The 27545-nt window shown below is 48.1% G+C and overlaps 1 protein-coding gene across 9 annotated transcripts in view; it reads left to right on the top strand.

The window, feature by feature from the left end:
- Nucleotides 1-27545, top strand: part of LOC138521540 (signal transducer and activator of transcription 5B) — a 1967228-nt gene that overhangs the window by 892961 nt on the left and 1046722 nt on the right. The window contains exon 1 of one of the 9 annotated variants that reach the window (XM_069634454.1): nt 1130-1149. The exons of the other annotated variants lie outside the window; for them this stretch is intronic. The gene's annotated coding sequence lies outside the window, so the exon portion shown is untranslated. Of the gene's footprint in view, nt 1-1129; nt 1150-27545 lie in introns of those variants that run through there. 9 annotated transcript variants of the gene reach the window in all.

A 27545-nucleotide genomic window follows, 5' to 3' on the forward strand; every position in this document is an offset into this window, starting at 1 on the left:
AAATGGCATTCTGTTCTGGGATAGATAGGATTGTTAATGTACATCAAGCCAGAGTCTTGCTCGGGGCTATTACTGGCCCTGTCTTCCCAAAACGTGCGGCTTATCAGTATTAGCACCCTGGTGCTTTTATCAAGGGTGCAATTGTTTAATTTTTTTGTAACTGGAAATTGCAGCCGTTATGAATGCATGTTCCCAATTTCCCATTTCAAACCAAACCGAGATGGCTGACACAGGCAATAGCAAAAGGTACGATTTACTATTTCCGTTGGCGCAGCCCAGATCCATTGGAAAGGCAGCGGCCAGGTAAGTTATGGGGTCAGTGGGCAGGTAAGTATTCTGGACTTGGGGGCGGGGGCAGGAGAGTTGAGGGGTTAATGGGAAATGGGAAAGCTGCACCGGCTGCAAAAAAAGGGTCACACCTGCAGAGCGTACAGCTAGGTGGCCATGGCAATGTGGGCCTTTGCTGGTGGATTCCCCACTTCTTCCCAACCACCTGATTGACCAAACACTCTCCCCTGGATGCTATTAATATTCATCTGTAAAGTTATTTAAGCCATCCCCCCCCCTTAACCTAGGTTTGAACCCCAGACGACTACCTTATTACCCATACCTCAATCTTCTTAGTTCGACTGTCGTTTGGTGTAGGATTTTTGATACTGACGCTCTGTACTCTGCCCAGCGTGTTTTCTGTTAGAACAGTATCAGAGGAAATTATCTACATTGATGGATCTTGTTCAAAAGTTTATACAACATTATAAAATACCCTACGCCTGTAAAGTAACTCGCACACTGTGTGTGTGTGTGTGTGTGTGTGTGTGTGTGTGTGTGCGCGGGCGCGCGTGTGTTGGGAACTGACGTGTGACAGTTACACATTGTTTTGTTGGGCAGAGGAGGAAGTTAGCAAAGTGCAAACGTTTTCTCTTTGAGGGCCAGCTGACATCTTGCAAAGAAACTGCTGCGCCGTCCTCTTCCTGTAACAGTCAAGTCTGTGTAACCGTAACTCTAGTGTTGACTGCGCTATTGTTAGCCAGCAATACACAAGGCATTCCGCACCTCACTCTTGTCGTGCATGCTTCCAGGGAGAGCGCGTTTACTCTCTCTATGGCAATGTGAGATGGGACGAAGAATACCAACAATTCATGTCGACAGGTATGCTCGGTTTCATTGAGGCATTAGACTTGCTTCTTATAATGCCATTGGTGTTTAATACTCGCATATTCGGGCTGAGCATGACCTTTCTTTCTATGCAGTTAATTTCCTTGGTTGATCGGTTTCCTGACAATGGTTATGGGGGACGGGTTACTGATAAAATGTAACAAAAACGTTTTTTTGCATGTGGTTGCAGATATTGTGTATGATTGTGACTGGAGACTTTAACAGTGATGTCTACCTAAATGAACCCCCGACTCAAAAAGCCCCCAGGTATCGGATTTCAGGCTTTTGACTGTAATCTGCAACATTGTTCACATTGGCAAAATGAACAATGGTTCACAGCTTTAAGTACCCTCTGCCTTCTTTGCTTTGTTCATTCGGTTGACCTTCCAAAAACCATCCTGCAGCCCATGAGCAAAGGGTCATTACTATTATTGGACATATGTATTCACAGCCGTTGCTAGACATTATGGCCCTATGGCGAAGCACTACAATGTAAACCGCCACTCGGCATTCAAAAACAATTGAAATTGAAACAAAATCGTGTTGTATTCAACTTTCGTTAAATCACTAAAAATAACCGGAAAGACAGCAACGTAAACAATATTTCAGAAAAGAATTCACTTTCCTTATCTCGTGTATGTGTGTGTTCATTCTCTAAATGAAGGGAACACTTCAGGTTTTGTATTTGTCTGCTAGTAAGCATCATAGCGCTGTAAGGTACATCGAGGAATAGGACCCATTCATTCCTAAACAACATTGCAGAAGACCCTCAAAACTTGGTTAAGAGATTATATTCAGATTGCAGCTGCAGAGGCAATGCATGCTGATTAACTGCTGCCTGATATGAAAAGGATCTTCCACCAATTCTTGATATTCTAATCCTTGGTAGGGCAACAAGGTGTTGCGATTGTCACAGTATGATTATAACCTAAGGACCCTAATGGGTTTGTAAAATTGCAATCTGTGGGTGAGGGTGGTGGCTTTGTTGCCATAAATATTCTTCTGCAGTAGTCCTAATGCTCAAAATACCACTTTTTTTATACAGGTAAACAGTTAAGTGAGGTTTAGACAGGTGTAATGTAGTCATATTGTTTTATCTTCCGTATAACCACCACCGTATTGTGTACTCTGTAGAAACACCAAGTACCTCTATGGCAGACTCTTGTATATGCTATTGCCAAAATGAATTGAGGCAACAAGTGCATTTGTGGCCATCATTTTATGTGGGAAGGATAAACAAGAGTTAAGTGAATTATGTTCATGTGATTCGGAAACAAAAGATTTAAACACTGATGAGACCTATGGGTCAAGAGATGGTGACGTTGGATGTTGCAGGCTCTGGCTTTTGCCAGATGGGAAACGGTGTGGCACTCAGATGCCAAGGTTGGCTGAAGGCCACTAATTTCAGACCAGACGTCCAATCCAAGGTGGTGGATATGCCCTTTGATGGGGATAACCTGTTTGGCAAAGTTGTAGACAAAACTCTACAAGCCATTAAGATGGACACTGAGACGGCTCAGTCACTGGGGACCTTGCAGCAGCGGAGGTCTTCTACCTTTTGATCTTCTAGAGGGAAGTTTGGCAGGTCCTCTAAGAGCTACGCATCTACCTCGTACTGTCAGCCCTCCCGTTCCACCAATCGGGAGGCTTACAGGGTTGTCACCCGCAGGTCAGGACGCAGATGCCCAAACAGGCCTGACCAAGCCCAGGACCCAGCCCCAGCTTTCGCACCCCCAGTTGGAGGCCAACTGTCCCACTTCGTCGACAGGTGGGAAAACATCACCATTGACAAGTGGGTGCTGGACATACTTCAATTCAAGGGCATACCTTGGAGTTCGAGCACAAGTGCCCTCACATTTCTCCCGTGGCATAGAAAGAACTACACATGGCTCAACTGCTGTAGGAGGTCCAAGCCATGCTGGAATAAGTGGTCCTAGAACCCGTCCCGCTGCGCCTCTGGGGATCCGGGGTGTACTCCAGATACTTTCTGGCTCCAAAGAAGTCAAGGGGATGGGCTCCAATTCTGGACTTACAACTCCTCAACAAATCCTTACGGTCCCAGAAATTCAGGATGGTCACGTTGCAGTACATGCTTGGCCAACTAGAGGAAGGGGATTTCTTGGGCACGTTGGACCTGGAGGATGCCTACTTTGACATCCCGATTGACCCCAAGCATTGGAAGTTCCTGCGCTTCGTGGTTCTGGGTCATCACCATCAGTTCAAGGCTCTTCCCTTTGGCCTGAATGCTTGGCCCCAATGGCAGCGCACCTACGCTTCAAGGGACTACACGTCTACCAGTATCTGGATGATTGGATCGTCTGGTCCCGCTCTCATGTACAGCATACTGAAGAGACCATACGCCTGTTGACGGTGCTCGGATTCTCCATCAACTATTGAAGTCCTGCATGCTGCCATCACAGAGCGCTCTGTTTCTGGGCGCTTACCACAACATGGTTGCATCTTTGGCAAATCCCTTGGAGGAGAGAGTGACCGCCATTTTGGGGAAGGTACATCCTCTGTTTGCGGCTCAATCCATGATGGTTCTGGCCATCAACGCTGCTGGGTACGTCGTCCTGCATTCAGCTAGTCCCGTTCTGCAGGCTACAGATCAGACCTCTGCAGGAGTTTCTGAATGCCAAGTGGCTCCAAAGCACAGGCAAGTGGATGGACAAAATTGCCCTCAACCAGGAAGTCAAACAAAGCCATACAGTGGTGGGTAGTGTGCGCATACCTCACCCAGGGAGCCCCATTCCATTTCACCCATTGCAGGCTACAGTTACCACAGACACCTCTTTGGTGGGTGGGGGTGGGGGGGAAATCACACTGTACAATCACACACCAGAGGCCTCTGGTTTCCAGAGTACAAACAGGATATGCACATCAGCTGCATGCCGTGTTTTGGGCCCTCAAGTCTTTCCTTAGTGGTGTCTCAATGTCTGAACCCTGGGGATCTCTTTCTCAGGTGGTCAGGGCACGACCATCACCCTTGGATCCAGACCGTGGGGGTGGACAAGTGTGGCAGGATCACCTGGGTGAGGGATCCTCTGGGAATGGGGGTAAGACATCCGATGGCGAGACGCTGTATTCCCCATTTTGACACTTCCTCCACCTTTATAGGTTATGCTAAATCCTGTCCAGTTACCCCCTTCCTAATTCCAACAAGTACCAACTCAGAAAGAAGGCGTGGGAGAACCGGGAGAAAGACATTACAAGTACCATCCTGTGTATTACAACCGTAGGACTATCCCCTGGTCTCAGATATGCTCCTTCCCGACAGTCCTTCAGTTGAAATGGAATATTGTCAAACCAGTTCCATTATGCCCAAGTACCTTTCTGTGAAACCACACAAATGCATTTATTTACCATCACACACTCACCCCATATATTTGGACAAAATCCTGCACCGTTTCCCCCCCTAATTAATCAGAAAAACCAACTCCCACAATCCCTCCACACTGGTTTTTTTCTGCAAACACTGAGATGAGGAAGAGGGGAGCTGAGGCAATGAAGAGCTGTCAAAACACTACTGAGAGACAGAAGAAAAACTATGCTATATTAAGACTGGACTGTCCCGTTAATGAGGCCAGGCAAAGTCAGGCCTCCCTTTCTAACTACTCAGACCTGACTCCACTTGGCACTCCCTGGAAGTATAAAAGGAAGAGCAGGAGAGCACACTTTGAGACAGCCAGGGATGCTGGAGGGTGCCAGGACACCAGTGAGAGACCTGTGAAGCTGAGAGGAACCTGTAAGGCCTGGAGGAGAAAGAACTACCCAGACACTGACGATGACTGCGCAGGGGAGGCTGCAGTGTTTGACCCTGAACCCCGGTTAACTTTACCCTAGTGTTCCGGCGGACCGTTAAACCGCAGGAATGCCATTTTAAGGAGCTGAGGAACTGTGAGCAAAATGCCAAGAACTGCATTATGGGACTGGAAGGCCCAAGACATTCTTTTTTGTTTTGTTTAGATACTTGGAAGAAGGGGCGAGCCTGGCAGAAGGAGGCCTGTTATGAACACTGAGAGGGGTCCGAGGCCTGCAGAGGGACACCCTTGTGAACTTTGGGAGAGGGCCTGACTGAGCAAGGCCAAGCAACAAAGAGAAGTTTGCAGGAAAACCGATAAATTCTTTTTGAACTGTTTACCGTGAAAGAAGAAGGGTACAAAACAACTGCGTGGTCAGGCGAAGGGAAACCACCCAGTCGAAAGTCTTTATAAGAAGTGTTTCGAACTCTGATGCGATTGAAGAGAGAGAGAAGTAATGTTAAAAGGCTCGCGCCAGACTGAGGAAAGCCAGAGAAATTATTGAATACTGTAACCCCGGGTTGAGAGGAACCAAAGTGAAAGTGAACTTTGTATGAGAACTACAGATACCAGAAACCATTACAAAGTCAGGAATAAAGTCAAAGTGATCATTTGAGGGTCCGAGTCAAACCTCCATCGCACAGTCGAAAGTGTTTGATGTAAGTGAATAATTGAAGAAGGTGTGAGCCCAACAAAGGGAGACCCTTTGTAAGCAGCATACTCCTACGTCCCGTCCCCTTTCCTCCATACTTGTGGGACATTCCGTCCTTTGGGACGGGACCGGAGCACTTTAGTGAAAAAGCACCAACATTTTGAATTTGTGTCCTTTTATTTTTACGCGGGGTACCGCACGTGGCCCTAACCCTGCCCTCCTGAGCTCCGCCCTATGCATCGCCCTTCAGTCATTTTCTCCACGCGGTCGGGGCTGGACGCACTAGCATCACTGGGAATTTTAATTTTTATTCCCTTTGTCCTTCCTTCCTGCACCGGTTCCTCGGTCATCTAGTCCTATGCCGGAGCGTCTGGGATTCGTCTCCTGTTCTTCAAGCGAATGTCGCTTCGCTAGGGCGGATCCCCACTCTCTTTGCTTGGAGTGCCTAGGCCCATGCTCAGGGTTGTGGTGGTACCGGTTCTGTCGAGGGGGCAAAGAGGGCGGTCACGTACCATTACCTCTCCACCATCGGCTCTGCCAAGGTTTCTCCACTGGAGGCTAATTTTGGGACCGGTTCCATGATGTTCAGTAAACATCTGAGACCACCCCGTACTGGCTCTGCCGAGGATCCTTGGGTCAAGGCTAAGATGTTAATTAAGTCCCCTGAGGAGACAATTGCCTCATCTCCACATGTGATGAAAAAATGACATCCCAACCCCCATGGTCTACGGTGGCCATTTGAAATGCCTCTCTTACACCGACGTTCACGGCGTCTGGTGCTCGAAGCATTCCTTTTGGGGCTGAGCAGCCTTTTCCCTGCCATGTGGACAACAGGAATCCGTTCTGCCCTTCATTTGACTGGTGTGCCCGGACACCGCTACCTCATACAGTCTCGCTACCTCATGCTTCCGCTCCACTGATTTCCGTGGACCCGGCCGGTTGTGGGCCTTCCCGGCCCCCATCCTCCCTGCGTTCAATGGGTTATGCCCCCCACGAGCTGCCTCTGCCTGTACCAGCGCCAAAGCCTTTGGCTGAGGAGTTTTTTGGGATGTTTCAGATGCTCATGCACTCTATCACTATGAAGGCGTATTTCAAGCGTCTTTTGAGGGAAATGTACCCTGAGCCTTCTGTCCCACCTTCTGCCCCGGCTGTCCCAATGCAGGTTACGGTGGTGCCACTCCCTCCACTGCTTCCTTCTGGACTTCCTCCATCTCTCCCTCCTCTGCCCCCGTTGTCTCCTATACAGAAGACACCGGCAGACCGAAACAACACTTAAAAACCTGATGTCATGATGCCCGCTCCCGGGGAGCCGGTTCAAGCCCTGCGTCCCCGAAAGCGGACATCCAGTCCCCAAGGAAGGACCCAGCAACCCCATATAGAGGCCCTTTGGACAGTGTCCTGGCGCCTATGGCGCCACGCTCATAAAAGACATCAGTCCTGGCGCCATAGGCGCCAGGCTCATTATGGAAGTGCTTGGGTGCACTTACCTGATGCAGACCATGCTGCAGGATCCCGGCCGCCTTGAGGCCTGAAAGGAACTACTTTACCTGTGGGACTAATTTACCATCCGGGCGTGGTCGGGGAAGGATACATACCTGATTGGAAGAAGGATACATACCTGGAACTTCTTCCAAGGCTATTTAAACCCCACCCGAACAGCCACACGTGCTTCGCGTTGTTCTGCATCTAGCAGCTGGACGCTCACCGTGTCTGCTCCTGCATCCTGACTTCTGCCACGCCTGTCAGCATCCTGGATCACATGCAAAGGAAGAGAAGAAGAGAACAGAAGAAGGAAAAGTCCTTACCTGCTAAATCCGCATCCCGGAGACAGCTCGCCGACAATCCTGAAAAGGAAGACTTTTATTTAAAAGCTCATTGCGTCGATCGCTGCAGCGCCGCATTCCACTCACCTTTACAGGGCGCCTCCATGTTCAGCAGCGATCATCCGGATTCGCAGTCACGCCCCAGCGCCTAGGGAGAAAAAGACCAGAACAAAAGGTGAGAGAGAGAAGGGAATAAGGAAAGCTGAATCTCCACGTTAAGACTTACCTGTTGATTCATTCCCTCTTCATTTCGGGTCCGCGCCGCATCCTGGCATTTCCAGGGGCCGCCCTAAGGGGAAAAAGAGACATCAGCGTTAATGAGCGAATGAAAAGACATTACCAAAAAACGCTCATTAAAGACTTACCTGATTTCTACAAGGATTTCACCTCTCATCTCGGGTCGGTGCCTGTTCCCCGGCATTCCGTACCCCGGCCCCTATGGGGAAAAAGACACTAGCATTAGTACATTAATGCATGGACACAAGGGGAACCTCTTATCAAAAAACATACCTGGAAGCCAAGCAAGTTTGGTTCTCACCAATCCGAAAATCCAGTGAAGTAACTGAATACCAACGTGCCCCTGCATCAGAAGCAGGATGGAGAGCTCGTCCTTCCAGACCCTAAGGTGAGACGCTACGAGGAATCACAGAAGGGTTTCGAGGAGGGTGAGAAGGGAAAGTGGGAGGCTGATTGCATTACCCCGCAGACAGTTAATCCCCTATTTTCGCCTACAGAAGGATACTTCTGCGAGCCAGACAAGCCAGATTTGGGGGCCCGGTCCAGTCCGTCTTCTGAACCCTGCACATCACCTTGGAAGAGGTCACAGCAGCGCGAACCAGGCCAGCGCCTCCGTGGGAGTCAGGTGAGCGTTACACCTGAGGTGTTATGCGTGGTGGACCAGTCTTCTGTCCCCGCCTCGCTGGATGAGGCTCAAGCAGATCAGGACAGTGATGAGCAGACCCGCTCGGTGAGAGCATTCCATGACCGCGTCCTGGATATGATGGCCCTTGTTGATATTCCAGTACCTGAGGCCCCCACTCCTCAGGAGGGGGTTCTTTCGGGAGCCTTTACCCTGTCACCTCAAGAGTGTACCGGCCTGAGGCCTGCAAAGTCTGGGATAAACCCCATACTGGGCTCCACATCAACAAGAGAATTGAAGGTCGATACACGCTTCACACCTCTGAGGAGATGGCCATACCAGCTTGTCCAGTCCCATCCTCAACGGTGGTGGTAGCGGCCACCCTGCAGTCCAAGCCAGCCTCTGCATCTTCAACCGGAATGGCCCAAATCCTATCCAAGAAGGATGAACTTCTGGACTCCTTGGGCAAGAAGGTCTTTGCCAATTCGGCTCTCCAGCTTCGTCAAGCAAACACCAAGCTCATCCTGGCAGCAGCCAATCTGAGTCTGTGGAAAGAGTTAGCGGATTTCCAGGAGTACATCAAGCCGGTTTGTCGGGCACCAGAGTGCTGGTGCAGGATCTACTGGAAGCTTCGGCACACCACGTAGATACCTCAGCTCGAGGCCTATGGTAGGGGTTGACACCTCCCACCATGCGTGGCTCCATGCGACAAACTTTTCAAAGGAAGTGCAAGACAAAGTACTGGACCTTCTTTTTCATGGCAAGGAACTGTTCCATTCTTCTACCGACGAGGATCTCACAAAGACCAAAGCGAGTGCCCAGACTGCCAAATCCTTATCGGTCTTGGCGAAAGCTCCGCCTAATACACTGAAGTCAGGGTCCCAGACTCAATCCTTCTCTGGGTTCATGGGGTTTCAGGATCGTCGTGCGTGCCGAACTGATGCTCCGGTTGGCGGGACCCATCGAAACCAACAGGTTCTATGTCATTCCATCGCCCATTTTTATTTCACGGCAAAATGCCGCAAAAACTCATAGAATGTTTTTTTGTTTTTGTTGGGGGGGTTAACCCCAAAACCCCCTTTCCACCTATTTAGAATCTAGTCCCATAACACCCTGAAACCTTCTCTCTCTACCCCCCCCCCATATTTTTGAATGGGTTTTTGTGGTAAAAATTCTGCGGCAAGCAACAACGGCATGGTGGTCGGTTTTTCTCTCGCCCATCCGCCTCTTCTCTAGTGACAGGTACTCTCCCTGCCGGCAAATCAGCAAAATTATATTTTTTTGTCGGTCGCACGAGACGCCGGTAGGAGGACGAATCTAGTCTCATATGGAGGCATGGCAGACCATCACTGAAGACCTGTGAGTTTTGTCCATCGCTCGGGTGGGCTTTCGCCCGCCCCTTCCCCCTACCCCTCCCTTCAACCCTCCCTTCCAACAGATCGGGACGCCCTCCCTCAGAGCCGAGGTACAGAAACTTCTAGACTTCAAGGAGGTGGAACCTGTTCTCCCCCCCCCCCCCCTCGGGGAGCGAGGGGAGGGCTTCTACTGTAGTCTATTCACAGTGCCCAAACGCAATATCCTCGATCTTTCCCAATTCAATCTTTCTCTTCCCCAAGATGAATTCAAGATGATCACGCCTTGCCAAATAAAGTCCTCTCTTCGGAAGGGCGACTGGCTCAGTGTAGTGGACCTTCAGGACGCTTACATGCCATCCTGATATGAAGGTCACATCAGCAATATCTGCGCTTCTCTCTGGGAGAAGAACGTTTTCAGTTTCCGGTGCTCCCTTTTGGTCTCAGCTCGGTGAGGCGCACCGGAGACTCCTCCGAGGGCCCCCGCAGTGGGTCTGCCACAAAAAACAGATCTTCTTCCGAGGTTCCCCATTTCGGGGCTAAGGTTGAGTCCAGTTCTTCTGTGGCTCTGGATACCAGGTTTCACACTGAGCCTTCCACATCTGGAGCTAACTGTACTGAGTCGTGGCTCTAGGTGGCTATATGTACCGGGGTTAAACCTGAGGTTCCCCTTCTTGGGGCTAAATCGGACACCAACAGAATTGAGGGACCCTCCTCGAGGGAGGAATATCCCTCAGCCTTCCACGTGCACGGCCATGGTGATACCAGTTCTGTTAGGGGATAAAAGGAGGCAGTCGCGCACCACAGGCCTTCCAGTACCGGCTCTGCCGAGGATCCTCCACTAGAGGCTAATTCTGGGGCAGTCCCTGTCGTGTAAATACCCTAGATCTGCCAGTACCGGCTCTTCAGAGGTTCCTTGGTTCAAGGCTAAAATGGCACACAAGGCCCCTGACTCTCCTGAGGTGACTATTGCCTCACTTGCTCCTGTGACGCAGTTCGCCCCAGGCGTTCACAAAAGGGCAGCCAACCTCAGAGGACCATAGTGACCATTTTGAATACCTCCCTTGGTCAGTGTAGTTCGTGTTCGTACAGACAATTCAGTGGCGACAAGCAGGGCAGCACCAAGTCCTCTCTCCTTTTGGATCTTGCCATACAAAGACGGGAATAGGCCATCCAGCGCAATGTTTGGCTCCAGGCTGTACACATCCCGGGTCACATCAATGTGGCCGCAGATTCACTCAGTCACCAGTCGGCAACAGTTACGAGTGCGAGATGAACAGCAATGTCCTCTCCAACATTTTCCCCCAATGGGGCACTCCGGAGGGGGACCTCTTTGAAACTTCTTCAAACAAGAAACTGCATCTTGATGTGCCCAGGGATGGGCTTGCAGTGTCCTCCCTGGGTGCCGCCCTCGAGATTTCGTGGGACAGCATGAAAGCTTATGCTTTTCCTTCATTACCTCTGATCCATCGGTCGCTCTGCAAGCTCAGGAGCACATCGAACTGCACTCTCCTGTTCAGGCTCCTTGATGGCCAGCCAAATTCTGGTTTACGGAACTTCCCCTGACCAGATTGCTGCAGATTCACGACCTGCTTCTCCAGAGCATTCACCAGATGTGGCACCCCTCCCCACAATCGTTCAGCTTGGCAGCCTGGTGCCCGACTTCAGATCGCTAACATGGTTCGATCTGTCCGAAGACATTGTGCGCATTATCCAAGCGGCCGGGTACCCTTCTACGAGGGCTCAGTAGAGGAGCAAATGGCTCTGGTTTTGCCATTGGTGTTTAGCTAAACAGCTCGATCCCAGGCATCCTTCGGTCGACACCATTATATCTTTTGTGTCTCATCTGCCCGTTTCTGGCATCCATTTTCTGTTATGCAGAACTTGCTTATGCGCTATTGTGGCCTACCTGTCCACAGACAGATGTTCCTTTTCATTGACTAGTCCATTCATCAAAAGGCATTCTGCGGATCTCTTCCCGCTGGGGCGTTATGCCATAAGCCTTTTGAACCCATGGCCACTACCGATCTTGGGTACCTTTCTTGGACGGTTGCCTTTCTGATCGCAATAACATCGGCGAGGCGAGTTAGTGAGCTCCAAGCTCTTTCCGTGGAACATCCGTATCTCACTTTCCACAAGGATAAGGTTGTGCTTCGCACTCATCCTTCCTTCCTAAGGTGGTTACCGATTTTCATTTGATCCACTCGGTCTCCTTACTGGTCTTCTTTCCTAACCCGGCATCTGATGCCGAGAGAGTTTTGCACAACTTGAAAGTCAGGCGAGCCCTGAAGTTTTACCTCGATAAAACGAGTGAACTCAGAAGATTCTCACATCTCTTTCTCACATTCAGAGAACTAAAGGGGAAACTAGCTTCCATAGCAACTATTCACTCTGGATTTCCTCATGTTTTCAGAAGCCTATAGCATTCAAGGCCTTTCAACCACCGAAGAGCATCCATGCACATCTAGTCTGTGGCAAAGCTAGTGCTGTTGCTTTCCAAAAGTATGTCCCTTGGGAGTCCATTGCCAAGGCGGCTTTGTGGGCCTCCACATCAGTTTTACCTGAGCTCCAGGGCTGATGCCCAATTTGGCCGGGCTCCTCTTCAGAACTTATTCCAGTAAAGGTGTTTTCCATCCACCCATACTATCTATGGTGTGTGCTTGGGAATCTCCCACAAGTATGGAGGAAAGGGGACGGGACGTAGAAGTATAATAAAGTTACTCACTGTAGTGACTACCTTACTCCTAGTCCATAGTCCCCCTTCCTCCATATGCCCTCCCTCCGTCCCCTCTAAATAGGTATCCTCTATTATTGCTTAAATGGTCTCAGACATGGCGATAGAAAAGGACTGAAGGGCAGTGCGCGGGGTGGAGCTCAGGAGGGCGATGTTAAAGCCACGTGCGTTACCCCACAAGTATGGAGGAAAGGCGACTATGGACTAGTTGTAAGGTAGTCTACGGTGAGTGACTTTATTATCGTGAGACAGAGACTTGTGCTAACATTGAGAAATAGCACCATTGATTTGAACTGTTTCCAGAGGCTCAAAAGTGTGTTCCGAGCTCCAATGAGATACCTTGTCCCGTGCCTTTAAACGTTATTATTTGTTGAACACTTATCATTTATATATGGCAGCAATGTCCCACACACCTTTTGTTACATAGAGTAAGGTTTGGCAATATTTTGTTTTAGTATAGGCCATCTTTATTTTGACACCACACGACCAGGAGAGCGTTTTCTATTATTTTATGGTCATAGCTTGCTCCCATCTATAACTTTAGGGTTAGATAGGCATTTGTCATACCCTTGTTTAAGTTCAATAAACACCCTTGTACTGTGGTCACTTGTGTCCGTCTTACTGTTGATAGCATGCCTTCCTTAAACTTACCTCTCCTGCGAGGATTGGTGGTGAGGATATTCACAGACAACACCACCACTATGTTTTACATCTGGAAGCAGGGCGGGACCCGTTCTCCCGCTCTTTCCCTGGAGGTGCAGGCCCTCTGGCACTGGCCCATTCTTCAGGACATGTTTCTCATCCCGTTCCACCTGGCGGGCATGAAGAACACCACTGTGGATTCCCTCAGCAGGCAGGGAGCTGCGATCCTGCCACGAGTGGGAACTCCAGCAGGCACAGACGTTGCATCTCTTCAGCAGGTGGGGCCAACCCCAGATCGACCTCTTTGCGACGGCAGATAACTCGAAATGCCAGGTGTTCACCAGCAGGTTTCCCCAATCAGGGAGCTTGGAGATTAGAAGATGCCTTCTCGTTCTCCTGGGAGGGCCTTTAACTGTATGCTTTCCTGCCAATCCTGCTGCTACGTGTGATCAACTCATTAAAATGCTGTCGCAGCAAGATGATACTCATCACTCCGGCTTGGCCCCGCCAGATCTGGTACCCAGATCTCCTCTGCCTGTCGGAAGCCAGCCTTCCAGCTGCCTCCTCTTCCCAACCTCCTCTACAGAGAGGATGGAACAATCCTGAACCACGACCCAGTGTCGCTGAACCTCATGGCTTGGCTCCTGCCACCCTAGAGTTTGAGCATTATGATATTCCCCAGGAATGTAGGAAGGTCATGGGCAGGGCCTAAGCATCCTCTATGCTTTTGTGTTACAGCCACAAATGGAAGCGTTTCAGTGTGGTGCAGGATTATACCTCTGTGCGTCACAGCCCCCACAGCTCCCGCTGTCATTGGCAAAGGCGGGATTGGCACATGCCTCCATCAAGATGGATTTGGTGGCCATTTCCCAGTGCACATGGTCTCTGGACAGGCCCGCTCTGTGGTCTCACAAATATGTCAAGGAGCTTCTGAGGGCCTCTTCAGGACATTTCCGCTGGTGAAGGTGCCTGCTCTGGCTTGGGAGCTCAATGTCGTTCTAACTAAGCTCATGAGGCCCCCATTCAAACCTTTGCATCAGGCTCCTCTGAAGTTCCTCTCATGGAAGAGTGCTTTCCTGGTAACCATCACCTCGGACAGACGGGTCTGGGAGATTCATGCCCTTTCCTGCAAGCACCCATACTTGTCGTACCATGCTACGAGTGTGGTGCTACAAAGCCACCCCACCTTTATGCTGAAGGTTCCTTCTGAATTCCATCTCAACGAACCGTTGGTTCTTCCAGTCTTCTCGCAGAATCCTTCTTCGCCCGCTGAAAGGTGGACGTTGGACGTTTGCTGGACGTTGCTCGTGTTATGTAGCACACGCCAAGGACTTTCACAAGACGTCTCAACTGTTTGTGAATTTTGGACCTGTAAATCATGGGAAGGCCCTATCGAAGGCTTTCATCTACAGGTGGCTTTCCTGCTGCATCATGCACTATCATTGTCTGGCCAACAGACCTCTTCCAGGATGGCTCAGAGCCCATTCCACCAGAGCCATCACAGCTACGATGGCGTTTCTCTCTTGTGTTCCCCTGCTCGACATCTGCAGGGCGGCTAGGTGGAGGTCTACAAACACCTTCACAAGATTCTACTGCATGCACAGGGATTCCAGGGAGGAGTCCAAAGTCGGCCAGGTGGTGCTGCACAACCTGTTTGTTTGAGGTGAGTCAGTTCCAGGGTAAGTGTTTGTACTTCTGTAGAGCCTTTCCACCCCCTGTGGTTGTATATATGTACTGCTTTGTATTTGTATTTATGAGCATGTGCATCCATGCCAGACCCCATGCTGGTGAAGGAACAAGTTACTTACCTGTAACTTGTTCTCCAGCATGGGTTTGGCATGGATTTGCATGCTCATGAATATTCCCATCAGGCCGGGAACCCTCAGTAAAAAGAAAGCAGTCTCGCTTTAAGCTTGAAAACCTGCCTTTCTCCCCTAAACCAATCACTGTTCTCTGGGTCATACTCCACCCATCCAATAACAGTCGTCTCCCTAAACCGAAAACACAGCAGTACATACAATGCAAACGCTACTTGCCCAGTAAAAGTCCTCCTGTGCTTCTCTCTGTTTAGAGGTGCATGCGCTCTCCCAACCTCTATGTGATATATAATACGGACATAACACAAAATACATTACTCTTATACAGTCACAACCAGCTCTCAGTTCAACACTAATCCAAAAAACAATCTGTGGTTATAGGCACCTGCTGCTGCTTGCTTTTACTTTGGATGTAAACAACTTGTAATCCTCAGGACCAACCCTTGCTGCAATATGCATTCCTGTGACTCTAAACAGACGTAAGCACCAGAAGGATTATTACTTAGTAATTAAAGTGTGTGTGTTGTGTCTGTGTGTGTGTATATATACTTGCTTTATTGCCTGGTTACCTGACAGGACGGCTGCACACATGGGTGTGCTCACACTGCGCCCGGCTAGCCCTTCCTCCAAGTCAAAATCACGTCAGTTGTCGACTGCCAGTTCACAGAACCTGTCAGACCTGTTAGCTTTCCATGACTATACCCTAGGGGCTGCCTTAGTTCAAACATAATGTCTGCATTGCATTTCCCCATTAACGGTTTCTTAGGCAAAAATCAATGCAGGCTGATTATGGTCGTCTTTTAATTTTGTATTTGTCATAACAAAGGCTTAGGTGACTTATAGAAGAGATGTACTTGGCGTATTGCTTTTTGAGTGACACCTTTAGAGTCACAAAAATGGGTTCTTGGCATTTGATTTAGTAGGAAGTAGAGTAAAGCTGCTTTGATTTTCGAATGATTCACGCAGCTACAGTTTAAAACAACTCTTGCCGGCAGCTTTGCTCTAATCATGTGAGCCTTCCTATAGTTTACATTTGATTAGAGCATGACTTGCTTAACAGATACACACATCTAAACATTAAGTGAGAGAAAATGGGTTCTCTTTCTCTAAAGAAGTCTACAGCATCTCTGGCTTCATGGGTGGGAATAATTTAAAAAAGATAAACCAAGTGAGGAATATGGTGTTGCCACATACTCCTAAATAGCGCATTGTAGGCTAGCGGAATACCACATTTGGAGCAGCACTCTTACTTTCGATTCCCCTATCTGAAACTCCACTGTTCCTCATTTTCTCTAACTTGTGCACAGTGTCCGCACTAACATTCCCTTCAGGTCACCATCGTGATCCTCAGATTCGCTGACCCATAAACCTATCACATGGTGTGACACATTCTCCCCAAATGTATCATTCCTACTGCTGCATTTTTGATATGATGAGAAGTATGGGTTTAAGGTCAGTTCAAGTGGATTCTAATTCTTTTTAAATCTAAAGAAAAGTTGTTTCAAACATTAGCTGTGTGACCAACCAATAAAAGGTAACACTATCAACCCCTTGCTATGTCTGATTGTCCTTCAAATGATCTGTTCCTATTTCCATTGAATTAAAGCTAAATAAACCCTTGAAAAGCAATCCCTTCCCCAGACCTTTAAACTCCACGGTGAAGACTGTCATGTAGCAGTCAATAACACTAGATGGGATATCTCCTCCATCCCCCCTATTCGAGGCATGTTTCCAGTGATATCTGGGCCAGGCATGGCTAATCTAGGATACACTGGTTCCAGGTTGACAATGTCCAAGTGTCTCTGTTCTCGTCTCTTCAATGAATCTGTCTGATGGTAAACCTAGAACATTGTTAGGATCTTTAAAAAATCTCCAAAGGTGCATTTGGTGAGAATGTTGGACAGGACCGCTTTGGACATGTCCTGATCATTAGACCACAAAAGACAGCAATGAGGTAGGGGTAAAGGTGTTGTGAATCACACCTGTGAATTGCAAATTGTGAAGAGCCCTGTGGGATGTTTTTACCCATGCATCCGAGCCCTACCTCAAAAACTGTGCAGTACTGGCATTGAAAACATCATGATGGCCAGAGCTTCCCAGAAAATGCCCAGGGAAATGCATGAAGAATAGGCTGCCACCAATTTTTGCCGATGTTATGGGCACAGAAGGGCACTGCCTAAAACACCAGTGGACTACCCACACAATAGCCTGAAACCATTGGGAATGGCAATGCTGATCGCCAAAAGCAACCTAGAACTGTGGGGAATTCATTTTCTTAAATCCCAAAAATGGTTGCATTACCAGTACTCACCACTATCAGAAAGCCGGCGTTTTAAAACCACCAGACTTTTGTGTAAAACTGAATAAATGAACCCAAAGCAGGCCAAAGAAAGACTTACTAAGAGGTGGATACAATGTAAAGTTATATTCTGAAGTGACTTGAAGGTTTATAACAAGACTGGCTGAGCTCTGCAGGTCTGCAGCGGCTTAAACTGAAACTGGATTTAAAATTACCAAAAATCGAAATGTGTAAATAAACTGAGGGACAGACTTGTGACTGCCACATAGTTTGTCACTGTTAAAATGTTATAGTTTTGAACTTAGAATCAGCATTCCAGCTGCATGTGCAAAAATTGTTAGTTTTATTTGAATGCAGAAGACTGGGTAACTAGAAGTGACATTAGCTGGGGCCTGGCTTAAGGAACTGAATTCTGCCTGACATCTACCCCCACAGGAGTTAAAACCTGCTCAGCCACTCTTCCCCTTGCCAAAAGGAGTTGTCACCTCTCTGATTAGATTAGGGATGGAGCAGCTACAGGGAGTTGAACAAAGGCCTGTCCTGGGCCCAGGCAGAGGGTTTATTGGGGGGAGGCCATAAATGGCTTCCTCTTGAACAATGGGCCTTCCAGGGCCCAGGCAGATGGTTTATTAGGGGGACCGTAAAATAGCTTCCTCTTGGCAGAAGCTGGGAGGGGCAGGGTCTCTGAGCTTGGCAGAAACTGGATAAACTGGTTTCTACACCATGTGACCTGGGAAACCACACCCCTTTGGGGCCAGAACATAAATCTAAAAAGATGGATCATTCATAGAGCGGACTTGTGAACATTTTATAAGTGATATCATTATTCTTGTGATTTTTCGGTGCACATTTGAAGACGTGTTAGGACCCGGTGGTATGTTCAGGGGGGTTTTTAGCGGAAAAGAGGATATTTCTCTAAATGTATGTATGTTAAAAATCTGACACTCCACCACCTAATGCCCACATGCTTTGCGAACATTTGTGTAAATGCGGGGACAAATCCAATATTGGTAACCCGACCAAAAAGTGAAATATGTTGCCATTTTTGAACCCAAGCTCCTAGAAACGACAGAATTGGAACAGGGGCTACCATCAGTAAATGCATGATGTGTGTATGCAATGCCAAACAACTGTCTATCGGGGAAGTATGTATTTGGATCAGATATAGATTGTGTGTAAAGTTGACAGGGGTGGGTTCTCTGTATCATAAACGGACCTCATCATGATGACACTTCATTTCATTCCCCCAATCAAGGGGAAGAGGAGGAAGTGGCCAATGACAAGTGGAGAGGGGTAGGGCCTAGAAAGCTAGCCTCTCCACCCACTTTCAAAACACATAAAAGCAGACAGTCAGGATAGATGGGGACATTCTATTCCATCTGCTGCGGGACGCTCTGCCGGGAAAATCCATACTTTACCTCCATCAACCTCCAGAGAGCCAACATAGAGACTTCAATCTATCCACCTTCAGAGACCAAGACTTTACTTCAGAATTTGTAGCAGAGAGGTCAACTACAAGCTAAATCCCTCTTTAGCAGGCCTCAAATCATTGCCACTATTCACAGCCAGGCGATCTGTTTGAATTCTTTGCAAGAACTCTTGCCATTTGCCAGAGAGCAGTGTTGTATCCAGAGAGAGACCAGCTGAACCGGAGACCGCTGTTAGCAGAACCAGAGAGCTGACCCAGATCACTGTGAAGTGCCGAGACCAGACCGGAGTCCAGTCCAAAACCTGACCAGATCCGTGGCGAGGCCTAATTCAAAAATATATTGTGAGTACCTAGCAGAACTGTGCAGAACCAATCTCTTAGTTAAAATAATATAATTCAATCTATTTTAATCTAACCAGAACTGCCTCCTAACTGTCACCTGTCATTTGCAAAGCTGTCACCTGTCATTTTCTATCTGCAAGCTGTAACCTGCCGCTTTGAACTTTTAAAATTTCAAATCCAAAAAACTACCTTTATTTAATCGTCTGTATCTCTGGAACCGTTTGGGCTAGGAACTTGGTTTAACTTTCCTCTGAAAGCTTAGAATCTCAACTTTTCAACATGCCTAGAACCGACTTCCTACTCCTCATACTTAAATCATGATTCCCGCACTCGCAAATTTTACCGCGATTTGGTTAAAAATCCAGCCACGTGTGAAAACAGCAGCTTCCTTGCTTTCCTTGCTAAAAATACGTTTGCCTCTTAAGAACCATCCCTGAATCATTGCTAGAGTGAGCCTGGACTAATATTAACTAGATACCACTCACCCTGAACCTCTAGAGGGAATTAAAAGCATTTTAGCATATTTTTCACTTCATTGCCAGCACATATAAAAGCATTTTGGGCCTGTGTTTCAAACTTCTGTAGTCTAAGCTTGCTGGGGTGAACTGAATTACATTTGATTGCATTTCTGAGAACTGTGTACTTTCCTTCCATTTCCTTGCATTGCATAAAGGGGGGAGTGGATTGCCAGAGAAAAGTGATTACATTGTTTTGTTGAAATCATATTGAGTATTTCTGTACTGCAATTTCATTCCACCTTGCATCCATTTGAAACCATAAAAGTATTGTTGCTATCTTATCCATCCTATAACCACTCATCATTGATTATAAAGAAGTGTGCTAGTGCCGGACTATCCATTATTGATTACTGCTCAGATTAAGTGTGATATTCAATTATTAATTTATTATAAAGTGTGATATATATATCTGTTGTTTAAATTATCAAATAAACCTTTTAAACTTGCAAAACAGAACTACTTCTTGGCTCAGTGGGGTCAGGGGGATTCCAAGAGAGGGGTGTTATATAGGGGTAGTCATCCAGAACGCATGAACTGGACGTAAAGATATATCAATAAGGGTTTCCATTCAGTATCCCAGACTAGGCATTGACTTAGCTGTAGTGTTGAATTGAATCCTCTTACAGCCCTATATCCACAATTGTATTTGCCATTTATATGGCATCCTTATTCCAGCTAGTTAAGGAGGAGGATCACTTCTCCAGTCATACCCGGCAATCAAGGAAATTGCAGTTTGCCTCTGTTACATCCATGTACCACTGAAAAATGATGGATGAATAAGCTTTGAACAAATCCTAGCCACCGTATTTGCTCTGGGCAGCTTCAAAATCCTTGTTTTTCAATCTACTGTGTTAGTGAGAAAAACCATATGCAGATCAACATTCTATATCACAATCCTGCTGCATGACTAGAAGCGACTCTACACTTGTTTCAGCCTCTAAATTTAAACCCATACCTCTTGCCTTATAATTCACATCTACCGAGCACCTGGCTCCTGGATCCTCAATATTGCCATCTATAGGCCTCCCGGCCATCTCAATTCCTTCCTGATATTGACCTGCTTCTTAACTTGTTAGAGATCTATTTGGCTATAGTGCCAGGACCAAGACTAATTTGCACTCGATTGGCCTCCTTATGCAAAGGCTCTGGTGGGGAAAAAACTATGGTACAAAAGGTTGCCAAGGAAATATTGTCGTTAATATTAATTCAAAGCTGTCCATTACTTTCTGGTTTAGTTCAATTGCATTCAGACCTGGAAGATGGATCTAGTTTAATAAGACAAAATCCACGGCAAATCGCACAAACAAAAATAATAGTGGGTGGGCACCGGGATTATTCGGTTTTCCCTCAGGATTTTGCAGGACCTGTTGTGAAGACCTTATCTCCACCGTATGGCAATGGGTCCCTAAAGACTCTATTTGCCCCACCCCGGATTCCTTGGAGCCAGTCCCGGCGCTTTTGGCATCGGAGGCACACGCTAGGACGGGGTTTCAATGGACAATGGACAAGCATGGCCGCCCCCTTGAGGACTAATGGGGAACCGCAACTAGCGGTCTAGCATCCAGGGCAGGGCCCGCCCCAAAGGCCCCTGGGATACCCACTGGCTATTTAAACCACGCCCGATTTGAGGCATGTGCTTCGCGTTATTCTGCTCTTGCAGCGTGACGTTCACTGGGTCTTGCTCAGCATCCTGGCCTGCACGGGCAAGAGAAGACGAGAACCAGTCCCATCCTTACCTGCCCAGCAGCATCCTCCATCAACCGAAGTCACACAACATCCATTGTCTTCCTCCGGCATCATCTTTAGAAAGCAGAGGGTGAACAAGACATCAGTAAGCTACTTACCAGTCCGCCTGGAAGGCCATAGTCTCCAGTACATCGTCGGTCGGTTTTGGTTCCGGTGGGCCCATCCTTCCTGGATTCTTTCATGACCTGCAAGACAACCAATAGCACAGGTTAGCCAATTGCAAGGACGCTCGCAGCGCCGCTTGGTGCATCTATCCTACCTCCTCGAACACGGCTCCAGCATTCGTTCTCAGCCTTCAACATCTGCAAGAAAAGGGGAGAAGGTTATTTGGTGCCTTAACCAATATAGACATTGCTCTCATCTTAAAGACTTACCTGAAAAGTGGAGTTGCAGCCGGTCTGGACCCCGGTCCACCCCAGTGAAGAAACTCGGCGGAACGGTGCCATTGAAAACGCGCCCCTGCCAAGCGCGGCAGGATGGAGAGCGCATCTTTATTGAAATCAAGGTGCGAGACGTCCCCAGGGGAATAGCAAGGGGAACCCGGGAGGTGGGTCACAAGGGATGGAATAGCAGCTAAACTTCACCTCATGTCTTCTAGAACTGATCCTCGACAGCACGAACTTCAGTGAAGGCGCGGTGTCCCAGAGAGTGTTCCGGCCAGTCGAGGGGCGTCCCCGTGGATACAAGGTGAGCGTTACACCGGTTATGCAACAAAATAACAGTAAGTGTTTAGGTTTACTTTGTAGAGAGTATCTCTGATTCCCTAAATTAGCTTTTAGAATTTAAACATTAGGACAGAAAGCTTGAGGCCCCTCCACTCCTTCTCTGTCAATTGATACGTGGCGTGGCATTATTTTGACTAAAAATGCTCTAAAATGCTCTAAATACATCATTTTGTACCGCGCACGTCGTGGTTCATCCTTGGAGGAGCTTTTGGGTGCATTCTACTTTCATGCATTTCTTTTGGGGGCATTCTACTTTCATGGATTTCTGACTTTCATTTACATCCTGCAACTCAGCCTCATTGTTACAATGCTTTTCCAACATGGCTGCAATGTTTTAACATCTAAACTGCTGGCTTGGGTTGGCCCTGCTCCCCCTCCCGTTGGTTGAACTTGGCTTGTTAAGCCAATGAGAGCAACTGGGCGGCGGGAGCCAGCCATTTGCGTAAGGCCCACATCGAAGGCCCTGTCTGTTACGCTCACCTGATATCCATGGGGACTCCACCCAGCCAGTTGGTCATTGGTGCCCTTCCCAATGATTCCTTGGTGTGGTCTCGGTGTCGATGGGATTCCGCCTGGAAATGAAGACTATATTAGGACTGGACGACCAAGGTAAGTTTTCCCCCACCTCCCTTGTGTTTCCAGCCCCTCCAGGTTCTCTTCTCACCTGGTTGTCGGAATCGGTGGGATCTCCGTCCTGCTCTCTGGGCAAGGGCGCGTTGTCTTTTGTGGGCGCGGGCGGTCCAGTTACGTCACTGACTGCTGCCCTTGTATTGTCTTTCAGGTAGGTCTTATTGCGATTGATGCTGTCGTAATTCTTGCATGCCTTTTCTCTGTTCTAAATGTCTCTCTTTTTTATCTCCCCAGGAGCGTGGAGTGTCCGCTTGGAGAACTGGATATGCTGGTTCTCAGCGGGAGATGATGGCGCGCTATAGCGCTATGATGCGGTAAGGAGGCGATTTGCGTAGCGCAGCGATGTCTTGTCCTCACTGACCTGTGCTTTTCTCTTTTCGTAGGTCGCAGGGAGTTCCCAGCGCAGATGGAGTTCCGGAGTTATGCCGGCTGAAAAGCAATCAACCAGGTAAGTCTTTAAGCGCTTTGTGGTTGTAATGTCTCCGCTACCTCCTTTAATGATGTCTTTCTCCTTTTCTCAGGTCCTTCAATCGGGCGGTGAACTCAACCAACAGAGCTGCCCAGGAGCTGCGGATGATGAATGCAGGTAAGATTCTGCTGCTAACGATGTTCTTGGTTTTTCTACAGGTCCGGAATTCACCAGGCTCGTGAGAAAGCTGGACACGGTGAGCGTCACGTTGCTAGAAGCAAAGTAATGCGAAGCGTGTTGTCTTGTTCGGGTGTGGTTTAAATAGCCACTGTAAAGTAGTCCAGGTAAAGTAGTCCCTAGGCCACCACACTCAAAACACTAGACCGCATAGCTTGGTTCTAGGAATCAAGCTATGTGGATGCCTCCATGTTGGCTGAAAGCCTAAATAAAGTAGTTCCTCAAGCAGATGTCTTTCCTTACTTATGAGCCTGGTGCCAAAGGCGCCAGGACTGGCCCCAAGAGGGCCTGAGAAGGGGATGCCAGGCCTTATTAGTGATCCGAGCCCTGATTCCACTTGGCCAATGGGCTTGCCAGTGGGGATCAGGGCTGAGGGTCGTGACACTGTCTACCCTGTCCATCATGGTACGCTGCATTGCAGCCCCCTGTGAGTCTGTGTGCCCCCCACAAACCCCCATGCCCCCTGTTAGTCTGTGTGGCCACCACCCACCCCCATGCCGCTGTGAGAGTCTGTGTGCCCTCATGCCCCCGTTAGATGCTTTTTGCCCCACACCCATGCCCCCTGTGAGAGTCTGTATGCCCCCAGTGAGAGTCTGTGTGCCCCCACCCACTCCAATGCCCTCCGTTAGCCTGTGCCCCCACCCACCCCCATGACCCCGGTGAGAGTCGGTGTGCCCCCTCCCACGCCCCCTGTGAGTGAGTGCCCCTGTGAGTCTGTTTGCCCCCCATCCCTCTGTGAGAGTCTGTGCGCCCACCACTATGCCCCTGTGAGAGTCTGTTTAGCCCCACACCCACCCCTTGCCCCCAGTGAGAGTCTGGCATAGTAATCGTAGCCGCCTGCCTTTCACAGCCACTTGCCCTCTCTCCCCTTTTTTTCTTTTTGTCCATGTCCATTAGCACTTACTCTTATCATTTGTCCCATGACCTTTGATAGCAGCTTGTCCGTCTCCCCCCTTTCCCTCCTTGTCTTCTCCTCCCACCCCCCGCACTTTTTTAATAATCGTTGTCCGACCTTCGCTTGTTTTGTTCCTCTCCTTCTCCCTCACTTCACAACCCCCTCCTCCACCTCTGCCCCCTGTACACTCATGCACTACATCAATTGTCGTTAGGCATAGTAATGTTCTACTCATTTTTCCCCTCCCTTCTTTTCCTTAATTGATCTTTGCACTTGCACTATGTGAAATGTCGCCAGGCAGATTATGATAGTTATTTTTCTCATTCTGAATTGCTTCAAGGACTTGCAAGAACGTAATTGTATTCTCCAATGTTCCCTCCCTCTTTGAAGAACTTTGAAACACGTTGTGTATAGGTGCGATACAAATCAACAATCAATCCATCTTTGATTGATTGTTTTGGTCAAAATAAGCATTGCAATAACAGCCAGCCACTTTCCACTCTAAATTGGTCCGCTCTAATGCTCTCTTTGGTGGGTGAAAACGCAGATCAGCATCCCACAGAACTTTCAGAATATGGCAGGAAGTACCATGTTTTTATGGCCAGAAAAAAAACCTTCCTTCAGCCAATTGGATCCACTTCAAGGGTACTGACCCTGATCTGACCACCTTCCTAGGATCCTTTTAAGATAGGTTGCTGATTCACTGTGTCCATCATCAAGGTTTATCTCTATCTGTCTCTACTGATGCCCTTCCCCGTGCTGTCCAAACATCACACATGTCTCAACCTATGTAAATCTGGCTAGTCCACCATTCATATTGTACTTTTGGTCACCCCCTAACCCTGCCCATTGTGCCTGTGGTCACCCTCTAACCCTGCCATTGTGCCTTTGGTTGCCCCAAACCCTGAACATTGTCTTCTGGTTATTTCTATGTCTGACAAATGGTACCAGCAGTTTAGCATGTAGTTACCCAGGCCAGTTGTGTTGCCTACCATCATCATGCCCATTGGCAGACTTGTCTTTACTCTTCTACCCCCTCCCTACCCTTCTCATGAGGACGCCTTGATCTTATGTTTGACCCCCCTCTTTTGTGGTTTCCCTCCTAGCTCCTCCTACACCATCTGATCCCATCCCACCCAGTTTTTAGTCCTCATACAAAACATACCCTGGTTACTTCTGCCGCTCAAACCTAACTCGCTTCACTAATCACTTTTAGATGAGCTATCTCATCCACCCCCTTCTCCACTCTACTTCATTCACTCTGGGCTGCTAGAGCACCCAATTTCTCTGCACCAAGGCTTCTTTCTTACAGGTTATTTTGATCCCACACAACATGTAGCTTTCGTTCATAACTGTCACTGAGCGGTTTTATCAGCCCATATCACATGCCACCCCCCCCCCCCCACACCTGGCTGCCCGTCATACCAGCACCCTCTCCTACTCACCACACTTGACAAGTGGACAGGGAAGGATGAAACAACAAGGCTAACTCAACTGCCCTCTTTCTCACTCTAACTTAAAACTCCTCCCCCTTGACTTCTAGTTTACTGCTACACACACCTGTCAACTGTATCCTCAATATCCTTGCCACCTATAGGCCTCCCGAACCCCTCAATTCCTTCCTCCCTGATATGGACCTACGTCTGTACTCCTTTCAACTTAAGTGCCAGTCATCTCCTGGGGAATGTCACCCTTCCGAAAATGTGCTTTCCCCACCATGATTTTTTTTTTTAATCCCTACTCTCTGATCACTGCCTGATTGCTCTCTATAACCAACTGTCAAAAGTGTATGGCCACGTGGATATTCCTCAGTTGTTTTCCCACATCTTCTGTGAAGGGAAAAGGTGAGGAGAACAAAGCATCAAGCTCCAAACGCAAAATGTGGGTAAAAAGGAAAGATTAGGAGAGTGGAGCAAATGGGAACGAGAAAGCAAGAGAGGGAAAACAAGACAATGCCCACGACAGTCTGGTTGCAATAGAAACCTTTGGAAACAAGGCTTTAAAAATAACTAGAAAGGAATAGTACTGGTCAGAGATGACCAGGTGGAACAGTTGGGCACTTGGGAGGAGATCTGGATAGATAGAGGGAGGAAGTGTCCCACAGAGCTGCAATGTCATAAGACACCAATGTCATCACAAGTAAGTCCTACAAGATTCCAAAATCATGAGGATGCAACAAGTAAGTCTAACAAGACACCACAAGAAATCACAAAGGTAGAGATGGAAAAAAGGAACAAGGAATCCCTGCAGATACCGCACAAGAGCAAGGCAATGTAAGCAGGCAGGCAAGAAGTCGAGTTACTGCTGGGGAAGCTAAGCAATCAAGGCCAGGAGCCAGGCAACTGCCAAGTACTAGATAATCCTGCAAAACACTGCCACAATGATGGAAACCCAAAGAAGATTCACTGACGAGCACTGCAGCATGGCACTACTGGTTAATTTAGACTTGGAAGTTATGTCAGTAGTACAGTGTGCCTCAGTGCTCTACATATTTATCATACTCCACACATGCCTGTGTCTGCCAAGAACTCTACACCTATGATTGGGCAGAGACTGCTAAAAGGATAAGGCATTTTTCTGAGTGTACTGTATGCTTTCCTAATGGCGCCATGGCACTGAGCCCCAAATTGGCACCTGGTCTTCTAATCCCTGGAGGCATGAGGTGTTTACACCTACGTCCAGAATTGTGACAATGTCAGCATTACTCTGGGGGTTTGACACACCCCGTGCACATACACAGCAACCCTCTTGACCTAGTCTTTCTTTACCCCACCTCTCCTCATCTATCCACTCCATTGATCCCTCCCCTTCCGATTACTTGCTTGTCCACTTTACTTTAATAATGTATACTGCGCATCTCAGGACCCCTGAGGCTTATGGGCGCAACAAACACAAACAAACAGAGACAAAAAACATAAAGCTTAGCTAATAGGCGGGGGAGAAGGAGAATTCCAGAAAGAAGTGACTGCTCAATTATCTAACAGGTATGTTTACAGGCCATTACACTGGATAACTAAATAGGTGTGTTTTCAGGTTTTTCTTAGTTTTCAATAAAGTATGTTTTTCTCAGTTCTACCGGGAGAGCGTTCCAGGCCATGGGGGCTACTGCATAAAAAGCACAATGCTTCACTTGTATGAGTGAGCATCTGGACTCTTTTAGTTGTTGTGTATCATTTGACCTGTGCATTCTTATTTTGGATTTAGCTATCAAGGCATCGCGCAGGTATACAGGCCCCATACGCATGATACTTTTATACACCATGACCAGTAGGCGAAATGTAATCCTCTCTTCAATCGGCAGCCAGTGCAGGTCTATTCTTGCTGAGGTAACGTGATCAAACTTCCTCAGTCCTGCAGTCGCTCTGACTGCACTGTTCTGTATGATCTGAAGTCTTCTGTACTCCGCTTTATTAATACCTATGAGAAGGCTACTGCAGTAGTCTATCTTAGACCCAATGATTGCTCTCACAATTGTTTTACA

This window comes from Ambystoma mexicanum, chromosome 13, assembly GCF_040938575.1.
Source record: "Ambystoma mexicanum isolate Mex_15411 chromosome 13, UKY_AmexF1_1, whole genome shotgun sequence".
NCBI lineage: Eukaryota > Metazoa > Chordata > Amphibia > Caudata > Ambystomatidae > Ambystoma > Ambystoma mexicanum.